Source organism: Trachemys scripta, chromosome 1 (genome assembly GCF_013100865.1).
Source record: "Trachemys scripta elegans isolate TJP31775 chromosome 1, CAS_Tse_1.0, whole genome shotgun sequence".
Taxonomy (NCBI): domain Eukaryota; kingdom Metazoa; phylum Chordata; order Testudines; family Emydidae; genus Trachemys; species Trachemys scripta.
Window position 1 is genome coordinate 168,119,691 of NC_048298.1, and position 12,821 is coordinate 168,132,511.

The following is a 12,821-nucleotide window of genomic DNA, read 5'->3' on the forward strand; positions in this document are numbered from 1 at the left end:
CATTTAATACAAAAATAGCCATATCTAATACATGTAGTAATTCTGCCTCTTATAAAAATGGACTTGCAAACTAAGATGGCAGCTTTGACTGCATCTACATAGACAGACAAGCTTACCAAAATTCTGGGCTAGCCTTATGCTATTCTACAGCAGAGTATATATATAAAGCACGTGTGTTGTGATTGTGTCTCCATAGACAGGCAAGTCAAGCGCATTAGTTGAAGTGACTTAACTATTCAATAGCTGAGGGAAGAGCATTATGCAAGTCTATCTAGGAACCAGGCAGCAAGTCTGTGACCCATGTCTTCTAACTGGTTGATGTGGTGAAGTGGGAAAATCACAATGACCCCACTTATTGTCATTAGCAGCACATCTGATCATTCTGCATCAGAAGTGATTGAGCTTTGCCCAAAGAAGGCATGGAAGAGCATAACCAGGGAGCTGGGCTGTTGGAGCTGTCACAAGATAAGCATTGGCTATGTTTGAAACTTGCTCTTACCATCTGGAGGTGATATTGAGGTTCCTCAGGGGAACTGTCCAAATGGGGTGCCTTTGAGCTAAGGAGGTGGCTCAATGGATTCAACAGATTTTTAAAGAGCGGTAGATGTGGCATGTCTTGCATCATAAGAGAAACAAATTCTGCAAGGTGATTTGTTGCTGGATGTCAAGAGGGGCAATGTTGGACAAGACTGTCAGTAAGCCCAGGCTGCTTGGTATCATGGTACCTATTGTTATATACATGGTTGCATTCAGCTGAGCCGCAACGGTGAGCAATATATTGCTGTAGAATAACATAAGGCAAGCCCAGAATTTCTTAGTGTCTGTGCATTGGCTCCCCATTTAGAACCAGCTAATTTGCTCATCAGATGGTTTATATTTATTTGCAGTGAGGGCTTGAAAATCAAGGTATGGTGCAGAGTGACACCTAGATACACAGGCTTTAGGTCATTGTGCAGCCTGTGTCGATTTTAAGCTGTTTGTTGACCATTGTACGGTATAGATCAGGGATCGGCAATCTTTGGCACACTGCCCATCAGGGAAATCTGCTGGCAAGCTGCAATGGTTTATTTACCTGCAGTGTCTGCAGGTTCGGCCAATCACAGCTCCCACTGGCCGGGGTTCACCGTTCCAGGCCAATGGGGGCTGCGGGAAGCAGTGTGGGCCAAAAGATATGCTGGCCACCATTTCCCGCAGCCCCCATTGGCCTGGAATGGTGAACCATGGCCAGTGGGAGCTGCAATTGGCCAAACCTGCAGATGCTGCAGATAAACAAACCATTTTGGCCCGCCAGCGGATTTCCCTGATGGGCCATGTGCCAAAGGTTGCCGATCCCTGGTATAGATGGAAGCAGCTGGAAACTGTCTTTTCAGTCTCCATCTTTTACAATAACAGGCTATATCTTTCAAGTCAGCATTCAGGACTTACTCTAGATGACTGAAATCCTGGTCCTGTGCTAATGTCATCTGCTTAAATAAAATGCCTGGCAGTGGTATTGGGAAGGTCATGTGTGAAGAGGATGAAGTTTCTGTGCTATAACAGCCTTGAGGCAGACCATTGTTTTGAGACCGCCAGGTTGTCTTCTGGATGCTCTGGAAGCCCTTCTCAATGTAGGTGGTACTATGGTTTGATCTGAAACCTGCTTGAATTACATTCAGGATATCATCAATGATAGGGACAATTTTTTGAAGGATAAGTCTTTCAAGTAATTTGTACACACAGTTTAGCAAAGAGATGGGGTGGTAACTTGTTGGAAGTTGGTGGTCTTTCTCAGGTTTTGGCAAGGCCATTACTTTTGCTCTGCACCAGATATTAGATATTTTATTCCCATGGTGTCTACAGATAGAAAGATGCCTAACCATTGTTTGGTAGTTTTTGCCAGGTTCTTCCAGAGTTTTGAGAAGTTATTAAGTCCACTTGTTTTCAATATTTTGATTGCCCATTTTATTTTATCTGTAGTGAAAGGCTGGAAGTCTTCTTTGATTCAGGTATACACTGTTTGTATTGCCACCATTTCTGCTTCACCTCTTCTTCAAACTTGTTATCTGTATCCACCTTTATAACATTTATCAGGTGAGTAGCAATGCTGTTTGGAGAGACTGGATAATCTCACTGTGCTGGAGGCTTCTGAGCAACATCAAGATTTCTGATTAGTACCCAGACTTTGCAACTAGGTCTTGACCGTGTTTAGTTCTGTGGTAGCCTGCTCCCATCGCCACTTTCTTCATATTGCTTGAGGAATTCTGCACATTCCTCATCTAGGCAGGGAATGTAGTTCTTATAACAAGCTCTTGGAATTGACTTGTTGGTAGCCCCAAGAATTACTAGCCACTTTTGAAAATCCCGGCCCTGTTTTCATAGAATGCTAAGGAAAACCTCTCATAACTCTTGTATGGAAGTCCCTCACTAGGCACACTCCCACCTCCCCTTTTTTAAGATCTGGAAAAGAGTACTTCTACTTGAGTCTAGCATGGCTGAAGTTTGCCCTTTAGCAATGAGGATAATCTGTTTGCGTAATGATCCCTGAAAACAGAATATTTTGTACAATTTAGGGCCAGACCCTCAGACGTCCTAAATTGGCAGAGCTCAATTGGGTCAGTTTTTTTCTGATCATAAACACTTTGAAACAAGAATGGTATCATTTTCTGTGTTTGGAAAATAGCTCACACTTTGTGGATGCTTCTTCAGTTCAATTGAATAAAAATAATTAATAATTGAAAACATGCTCTTTCAGGGATAGCTATGAAGTCAACAAGGCTCTAAGTTGGAGCCCATCTGTGTAGAAGTCAGGAAAGTTATAAGCAACTTACAGACTATTTCTATAGCAATCTCAGTTCTGAAATGGAGGGACCACCTTCTTTTTAAATAAGGGGCTTTTTCTAACAAGTTTAGTTTGGGGATTTCTCCTGTGACCTAATTTCTTTTTCACTCCATAATACTGTGTGCTGGTAATGCCACTAAAACCACAAATCTCTTTTCACTTATACCCAGGGCTGGAACTTAAGCCATGTTCTCTGAGGTGAAAGGTTAAAGGATTTATCCACTAAGCCACCAAACTCCTTATTTTAGGTGGTTTTGAGTAGGGGTATTTCTTTGTGACAGAGGGCACTCATGAGGAATTATGCACTGTGCCTGAGCTGGGGAATAAGTGCAAGAAAGGGAGCCTTACTAATAGTACATATACTGCAGCACGACAGATTTTGACCTTCACAATGACATAGAGGCAAGGATGAACGTAAAAGAGTCAGTCCAATGAAAGCATTGCAAGAAGACAATCTACAACACCAAAAACAGTAACTAAAACAAATGGAATGAGTGCCAAAACAGTCAGAATCCAAACAAGCCTCCACGTTGGTCATAGGCAAGAGGCAGCTGGTCAAACAGAGTTAAAAGGAAGAAGTCAATTTCAAATCTGCCATTGGATTTGCTTATATAAAATCTGCCATTGGATTGCTTATATACCTTCCCAGATACGAGGAAGCAGTACAATTTGGAATTGAACAGGCAGAACTAAAAACTACTGTTTGTTCTCTAAACATATTCAATTCTGACCTCCCGATTTTATTAACCAGCTTGTTGCCACATTACTGTTTCCCATTAAATTGCTAATGTATTCAATTAAACTGTTTCTCTTTATATAAAATGAATATATCCAAACCTATAGAAGCTTTGAATTTACCAGCACTTGACCTTAACATATAAATATTATGGGGCATGGGAGGAGTTGTTTGGGTTTTTTTTGTTTTGTTTTCCTTCTAAATTAGTTCTATTGATAGTTATATTGTTGATTCAATATTCTTCAAAAACAAACAAAAATTCAAGACTAACACACAATTTGAGAAAACTTCTTTCCCTTTCTCAGGACTGCAGTCACATTGGAGATAATGTAGTCACAATTAAGGCAAGCAGTGAATAAATTCACTATATTTAATAGTGAATTTATTAAATATTCACTATTTAATAAATATAGAACTACAATAATGTTATGACAGTCACACTGGGTAAGGGGGAAAGGGGAAATGAGGTCCAAAAATACTTGTTGCTGTTAATCTCAAAGTTCGTATACATTATTGATCTGTAACAGATATTCACTACCTATAAGAGATCAGACATGTGGTAAAGTATTAAAAATAAAATTGAAAGACAAGGAAAATTTTTACCCAATGCAAGAATAGAGCTGGAGGGAACAAAGTAGGAAATATGATCACATTTAACCACTAAACCATATGGAACCACATCTGAGATAACAATATAAATGTCTTTGTTATAGTTTTAGGCTGTTTTATATGACATGATGAAGTTGATAAAGCTGCAAGAGGATTTTCTTGTATTAGTAGCTGTCTATTTACAACAATATACTTTTCCAAAGTAGAAGAAATAATTTTCTCTTATATTTAAGAGACTTAATTATACCAATATTCCTCATCTGTCTAGGTATTTATATGGCCTGTAGTAGGTGCGTATTTCAGGGAGGACATATTCCCCTATCTCTTTTCTTTTAGTTTATATTAGATTGTAAATTCTTTGGGGGCAGAGACCATCTTTTTGGTTTTTTGTTCTTTGTTCTGGGGCTTTAAACAGAATAGAAAGTGTTACACCTAATAACGGTACAGATTAACTGGAAGTAGAATAATATGTTTAAATTATACCCCATTTTCTCTCTGCTGCTATTATTAATGGATCAGACTATAAAGAATCACTACCTGTATTTAACAGTCAGAATGTGTCTTGTACAGTTGGCCTCTCTGAAAACAGATGCAGGATATCTTGTAAACGGGGTGCCCTAGAAAACTGCAGTTTCTGAAATCTGGATCAGGCTGGTACAGCGAGAAGGAGCCCTGAGGAAGCCAATCCTGCAGGGAAAGCTAAGGATTGGAGGTATCATGTATAATTGTTTGAAAATCCTTTTGTGGGAAACTTGATTAAACCAGGCCCCGGGCTAGTAATACCTGTTTACAACTGGTGTCTCTGATCTTGTGTTTCATAACCAGACTATGAGCTGCTTGAGGGATTATTGGAAGAAGAGAACCTAGGAAAAGTTCTAATGAATCAGAACCTTCAGTTTCTGTGGTTGTTCAGGCTGAGCAAGTGACTTTCTTCATGCAGTAAGGTGAACCTTTTTCTGATTTGATAGACTAGACCAATTGTTTACACATTTTGTAGCACTACTGATATATACTTTTTTACATTTTGCCACATTAATCATTATGAATAAATTATCCAATGTATTTAGGTCTCTTCTCTATGAATCATGCATAAACCAATCATGCTTTCTACAAGTGTTCATTACTCTCAAGCATTTGCCGAACAGTTTAGCTTGTTGTGATTATTTTCGATTCACTATTCTTGGTGTATTATTGACTACCTAGATCACATGGTTATTGTTTCTGATTGGATCTTCTTCTTCTAGCCTGGGTTCAGTTGATATGGGGGTGGTTGTTAAAGTCCTTCTTCTCCATTCAAGTCTGTCTTGAAGCTGCTCCTCAGAAACTCCACAGTTAATCAGATCCTTTCGTATGACATCCATCCATCAATTTTCGGGTCTTCCAATCCTTCTCTGACCCTCCACTTATAAATTTAACATCCTGTTTCCTATTTCTTCTTCTGATCTTCTTTTCATATGTCCAAACTGCCCAAGCTTTGTTTCCCTAAGCTTTTTGCAGCTTCAAACTTCCCCAATACATTCATTCTGAATGTGGTCCTTGTAACTCCAAGCATCCATCTTAACTCGAAACATCTTGCATTACTACTGTATTAAAGAACCATTTCTGTCTATTTCTCAGTGCCCAGCAATTGGAGCCAAACAAAAATCCCGGACTAATTACCACCTAATGACCTTATTTTTCAAATTAATAGGCATTTTCCTGTCACAGATCACACTGCTCACTTCTCTTCATTTAGTCCATGCCTTTTTTTTTTGTTCTGATTATAAGTTTGTCATTGAGTTCACCATTACCCTGTACTATTTAACTTAGGTACTTTAACTTCTGTATCTTTGGTAATGGCTGGTCCCCCAGACTTAGTCTCATACTCTTTCTGATGGTTTATGATTGCAGTTCTGATTTTGTTAAACACGTGATTGAATAACAAATAGTGAATGCTTATGTTTCTACCTCAATACACTAGTCTACATGTATTTGGAGAATGGCTATTCTTTATACAATTATCTGTATTCATATGTGAACAAAAACCTACTCATGTATATGTTCAATAATAATAATACCTAATGGAACGTGATCTAGTTGAACAGCTGTCCTGAAATTGAACACATGTGAACAAATGTTCACAAACTCTTTTTTCAGTATTTGAGAAGTTTTAGTATTTCCAAACTCATATTAATCATACAAGAAATAATTCATGATTAAATTAGAGAGAAATCCATGGTAGTGTACATGTATCTAGCCACCACCTTTAGCTATTATCATTGTTTTATACAATTAATCTTGAGCAAAAACTTTCTCCAAGTCACACCCCAAATTGTTGCTGAAATGCAACTGTTCCATGCTCCTTGGAGAGTAAAATGAACTTTCTAAGTTAAATGTAGGTTAGCATACAGCCTTTCCACTTTGTTTTATTGCTAGTGTCTAATTCAAATACTTACATTCCCCTTTCTTTCTTTATTGCTTATACATATTTATACCGAGTTACCTTCCTAAGTGTAATTTCCTTAGGGGAAAATAAAAATCTCTTGCAAATATAACTTATGAGGCAAAAATAGAGTCTGTATAATTCTGGTTTTTTTTTTAACTTTCTTTGTCTATGCACTTTTTCTGGCTTTACTATTCCAAATACATATTTACTAGTACAGTACATTCTGGGGACATAAACTCCTTCACACAGCCAGAGATCACTCTGAATATATGTGACAAAAGAGAATTTGCCTTTTATGCAATGTCACTGCATTGTGAACTTGGATTTAATTAATTATCCAGTTGTCTGAGATCTTTTTTGACTCCTTTCTAAATAATAGCTCCATTGCTTCTATTAGTTTTGTGAGTTATTCTTCATCAGATATGTTAAGTTACATCCCTTCTATATTTAACCTAAAGGTACTTAGATTGCAAAGTGTTTCAAAGCAGAGTAGATCAAAGGAACTTTCAGTACACAAAGCAGGGTTCAAATGGACAGTTAGTTTGTGGCACACTAGTGTGCTGTAGATTTACACCTCAGCTTGTTGTGCACTAACTGCTCATCTAGACAAGTCTTTAGGTTATGAGGGAACATCAGACAAGGTGTTTTGCTAGGAGAAGGCAGAGTTTCTTAATGTATCATGATCAGTACAACTGAAGTCAGAGGGACTGTGTTCCCTGGAGGGATTGTTATTGATGGGACACAGAGAACATGGAGAGTTCGGTTGGAAGAGAGAAGTGCACAAGATTTAATGAAGTTCCACTTGTTCAACTTAATCTGCATTCAGCATCACTCTTTGCTAATGAAACACTGACCCATGGAAATAGGTGCTAAGCAGGGCTGGCCTGTGCTCATGGCATTACAAATTTTATTAAGATGATGTTAAAAAAAAAAGTGAACAGAGTTTGAGCATAGAAGTTTCTGGTTATCAGGGAATAACGTACAGATTATTGAGGGTGCAAAGTTTGGTTTAAAATCAGGTGGCATAAGGAATACATAATCTGCAATATCCCCGATTAGGGGTAAAAGGTTGATGGGTCAAAGTACAGGCATTGAGAAATGAGGGTATGAAGTTCATAGAGTGGCTATGTTCGGGTGTGGAGTATAATGAGTGGATATGATGATGAGGATGGATTGACCCTCATTTGGTGAGATTTAATGTTCAGGGAGTTTATGGTTCCAGTTCATATGATCCAACGGAGAAGGTCACTTGGTCCCTTTCTCGTAGGGGGAGAACGATGTCACTCTGGCTCATGCTTCCTGGTACTGTCGGTGGCCGGTGATGTGCTCGATGTAGATGTTCCTGGACCATTGGATGGTGTCTGAGACCATGAGGCGCTACATGAGCCATGCGTAGCGTCGACCGATCCCGCAGGTCCACAGCACACACTCGTTGCAGGGGTCCCAGGCGCCCAGGGCTCTGACAATAAGGGTGTCCATCTGCACCTCATAGCCCTTCGCTCTCAGGATGTCAGCCAGGGAAGCGTACTTTTCCAGCTTACAAGCTCGGGCTTCGCGAAATGCTGGGGTCCTGTTCTCAAAGGAGACCGTGACGTCGACGAAGATGATGTTTGTCTGGGCCTCGTCGGTGACGACCACGTCAGGTCATAGCTGGCTGTCGGTACCGGGGATGGTGCGGTTCACGGAGATCTCCCCCAGACGTGGTGCAATGGCTTTCACCAGGAGGTTCTGGATGGCGTTGTGGCGCAGTTGCCAGGCTCTGGAGTGGGGTTTGCAGCTGCACACGACGTGAGGCAAGGTCTCGTTGGAGTAGCCGCACTTCCTGCAACGCTTGTCTCGGTTCCCGTGGCAGACGGCTCCATTGAGCGGGACGCAGTTGAGCAGGGCATGGTGGATGAACCGCCAGTTGGCGAAACAGGTGAAGCCGTCCCCGGCGAGGAAGTGGTTGCTGGCATCCCACTTGCTGGTCAACTCAAAGGCTTTACCCTGGTCTGGTACACTTCAGAGTTTCCACGTACAGCAAGTGGATAGCAGCCTTCAGAGTCCTCTCCAGCAAGCCCCTGGCACTCGGGGTGATGATGGTGTTGTCGTCGGACCTGATGTGCGGCACCCGGACTCCCAGCTCCTGGTGCTCCTCGCACCACTCCCAGGGGCAGCCGATGCACTTCCGTAGGCGACGGGTGGCGTTGCGAGTGTGGGACCACAGTGAAGCGATGTCGCGCCTGTCCCGTCCGAATTCCCCATCCAGGGAAACGCTCAGGAAGGTGGCGATGTCTTGGTTGGAGGGGGCTCTGCTGATCTGCTTCTCTGTTGCATCACGCAGGGTGTTCACTGCGATGTTCCTTACTTTGGCATCGGGACATGTCAGCAGGCGGAAAGCGTGGGTGATCACCGCGACGTCACACAGGTCACCCATGCGGGGGACGTTGGCGCTGCCGTCCTGTGGGCGATGTAGACCAGCTCGTTGCTGGCTCTCTGGGGAAGGAACAGCCACTTCTTCACCAGCTTCCTGATGATCTTGTCTGCCTTGTTGAGGGGCACCTTCGCCACGGCGGATCCCCTTAGGATGAATGTGGGATCAGGAAGGTGTTCAGGGCATTTATCTTCTGCCACGGTGCCAGCAGAGAGGCATCAATCTTGGCGACATCCTGCAAGATCTCCTGGATGGTGTCCCCAGGTGTCTGCCGGACACGGAAACCTGTTGGCATGCCCAGGTGCTGGTATGCCTGCCCCTCTGCCAGGGGGATGACAGGCTCACCCTGGATCTGGAACCCCGTTGCCTGCACCGAGTCCCTTTTGCTGCCGTCAATGTGCAGAGTCGCGCACTTCTTCGCATTGAAGCAGAGCCTCATCCAGTCAGTAGCTTGGCTGGTGGCATCTAGCATACCTTGGAGGCTCTCTGGGTCGTCTGCAGTCAGGACCAGATCGTCCACATAGGCCAGAATGCTGATTTTCTTGCCATGCAGGTTGAAGCCGGTCGGGCCGCTGGAGATGGCTCGGATGAGCGGTTCCATGGCCAGGTTGAAGATGATGGGGCTAAGGGGACATCCTTGTTTCACGCCGTGGCGGATGGGGATGGCATCCGTCTCTCCATCCGTGGCGCAGATGATGGTGGTGCAGTCCTTGTAGAGGTCCTGGAGGATCTGGGTGAAGGTTTCTGGCATCCCAAACTCTCCCAGAGGGGCAAAGATGTGATGGTGGGGTATGGACCCAAAGGCATTGGTCAGGTCAAGCCATGCTACTGCGCACTGCCTCTTGGGCCTCCTGGATGGCCATCTGAAGGAGGAAGTTGTGCTCGTAACATCCCTCACAGGACATGAAACCCTTCTGCACTGAGCTGATGGCGCCCCCGCACACTCACCAGTCTGTGATCCTTGCCGCGAAGCAGCTGGCATACAGCTTGTAGATGGTGGAGCAGAGGGAGATAGGCCTCCAGTTGCTGGGGTCATCTAGTTCACCTTTTTTGTGGATGAGAACGGTCATGGACTTTTTCCAGGAGTGGGGAACGTGATGGAACTGCTTGCATTTGTTGAAGATGGCAGTGAACACCAAGCAGCCGGGGTCTCGGTTCTTCTGCAATGGATGCCATCTTTTCCAGGGGCGGTGTTTTTGGTCCTCATCAGCCTCGCCTGCACCTCCTGCGGGGAAAAATCTCGCTCCAGGTCCTCCGTGAGGTCAATCCGGGGTAGTGAGGGAAAGCACTCTGGGCGTCGCAAGTTGGTCTGGGCCTCGTGATCACACACATCCTTGAAGTTGGAGTAGAGCCTCTCGAGCTGGATGGCACAGTAGGAGGTCCCATCAAGGATCTCCCTCATGGCTTTCGTCGGGTTCATCCTGTATACTTTCTGAATACGGGATGCAGCTGCTGGATCGTAGCAGCGGCCGATGTCCTCTCTCCTGCCTTCTCTGGCAGTGTTGTTACGGCTTGGCGACCCTTGCTCGTGGCCATCGCTCCCCCTGCTGCGTTGTCTCTGTGGGTTCATGTGCTGTGGGGACGGTCTGTGGCCTAGTTGTCCCTTGGACTGGGGAGCAGTGTTCAGGTTGGTCTTGAGGCGGGGGTCCTGCTGCGGTGGGGAGGGCAGCTCTCGGTGTCTCCGAGGCAGCGCTGGATCTTCCTGGAGGGAGTGGGGTTACATAACTCTGTGACTGACCTTGATTTCTCCCTCAGGCCAAGAAAAGCAGAAGGAGGAGGAATATTTCAGGTGATCAGACTATAGGTGTAGAGGAACCAGCACATGAAGCTTTATGTCTGCTGGAAGGGAGAAAACATTCATGGTCAGTTGAGGAGAAGGAAGAGAGCACAGCCAAGTAGACAGTGTGTCATAATTTGGTAAAGGAAAGGGAAGTTGGGGCTATACGTGAGAGGACGAGAAAGACTAGATCCCCCATCCCTCATCTTATGACCATCAAAATGGGTATATTTCAGCCTGAGAGTTGTATTTGTTAAACCTCATTGAATTCAGACTAGGAAATAACCCACATTTATATGTAACTGAATTTTCATTGCAATGCCTTAGGTATTTCCTGATTTGGTGTAATCTGCCATTTAATTTATGCTTAATTTGCCTTCTTGAGATGTCTAGTGAATATTCTGGATAATATTAGATTCAATCCCAGCCTCTGTGGGATCTCACCATGGAGATTCTCCCTTCCATTCAGCATTAAATCCCCATAAGCATTTAAAAAAAAAGACTTATGTGAGTGCTTACCTTTAAGCACCCAAATAATCACAATAACTTCACTACTTCCTTGGTTTCCTATCTGTAAGTCAATGATTTCAATATCCACTATAAAATAAGCACTATCCAGATAGTGCTTCTCTAATCTCTGAGTTTCCTGAGTTGGACTTTGATTTTCTTGTTTCAGGCCTTCTTAGCTGAGTGATACAATACATTTTTATTTGCTTTCAGTATATATCTTTTCCTAGAGAGTGAACATGAGACATGGGCTGATAGAATGTCTTCCTCTTTTCTTTTCCATTTTGGGTGTGCTACTACTGTTAAATGTTGAAAAGCTGGTTACATCTGTGTAACTGAATGATCAAGTGCTAACTGTTTGCAGTATTGTAGCTGTGTTGACCCCAGGATATTGAGAGACAAGGTGGGTGAGGTAATCTCTTTTATTGGACCACTTTCTGTTGGTGAAAGAGACAAACTTTTGAGCTACACAGAGGTCTTCTTCTCTGTATAGCTCAAAAACTTGTCTCTTTTACCAATAGAAGTTGTTCTAATAAAAGAGATTACTTCACCCATCTCATCACTCAGATGTTAACTGGTAAGAAAAGAAATTTAATCATTGACCTAATGGTTGGAAACTATCAGTTATGACTTCTTTGTCCCTCATGATTAAATTCAGCTTCCTGTTTGCTGTGGCTTTGTTTTCATAGGCTATACTTTCAAAGAGAATTTTTCTCTTCTAACTGGTCCGTCACCACTGACGTTCTCAAGTGTAATCCGTGCCTTCTATGATGGATTGTAGCTAGTTTGGCCTGTCTGTACCTGATGGATCGGTGTGGGGCACGAGGAAGAAATCTGACACATTTTTGTCCTGGCACAAATAGCTCCATAAATAGAATATCAGATGAAAATAATTGTATCAAATTCTTTTAGTTTTTTAGGACTTGAGTAGGAAATGACTTTTTCTCGGTTTTTGCTTCTTATGACAATCAACGCCATGCCAGTCTCCCTTCAGACAAATTGCTTTGGGACATGTTAGCAATAATTAATCAAATATAAGTTCTGCATGTGCCCTTTGTGATTTCTCAAGATGATCACAAAAATTTCTTGGAACCATATGTCATCAAAACTGAACTGCTTTATGATGTTTTCCTTCCTGGAGAATTTCAAAATTTCTTTGATTTTGTTTCGATTGAGAATGAAATTTTGAAATCCTTCATGAAATGGAACTTTCATCCTCAGCACATCTCTAGTAATTAATACTTTTTCTGAGTTCTTTCCTTAATCCTCATTCATGCCTTCACCTTACACGTGGTTCAGTGTTACTTTCCATCCTCACACCTGGGTGGAAGACTTGTCTTTTATAATATTTTCACATGCAACATTGACAGGCACATGGGGAAACCATGTTTATTTTCCTCCTTATCAATCTCTGACAAACTTTCTTTGAAGAGGAGGAGAATGTTAAAGGGTAAGTAGGCCTTTGTGGTGTTAAATTATATCCCTGTTTTTCTCAGAATGACAACCCACACTGAGATTGCCCTGGCTCTTTATGAA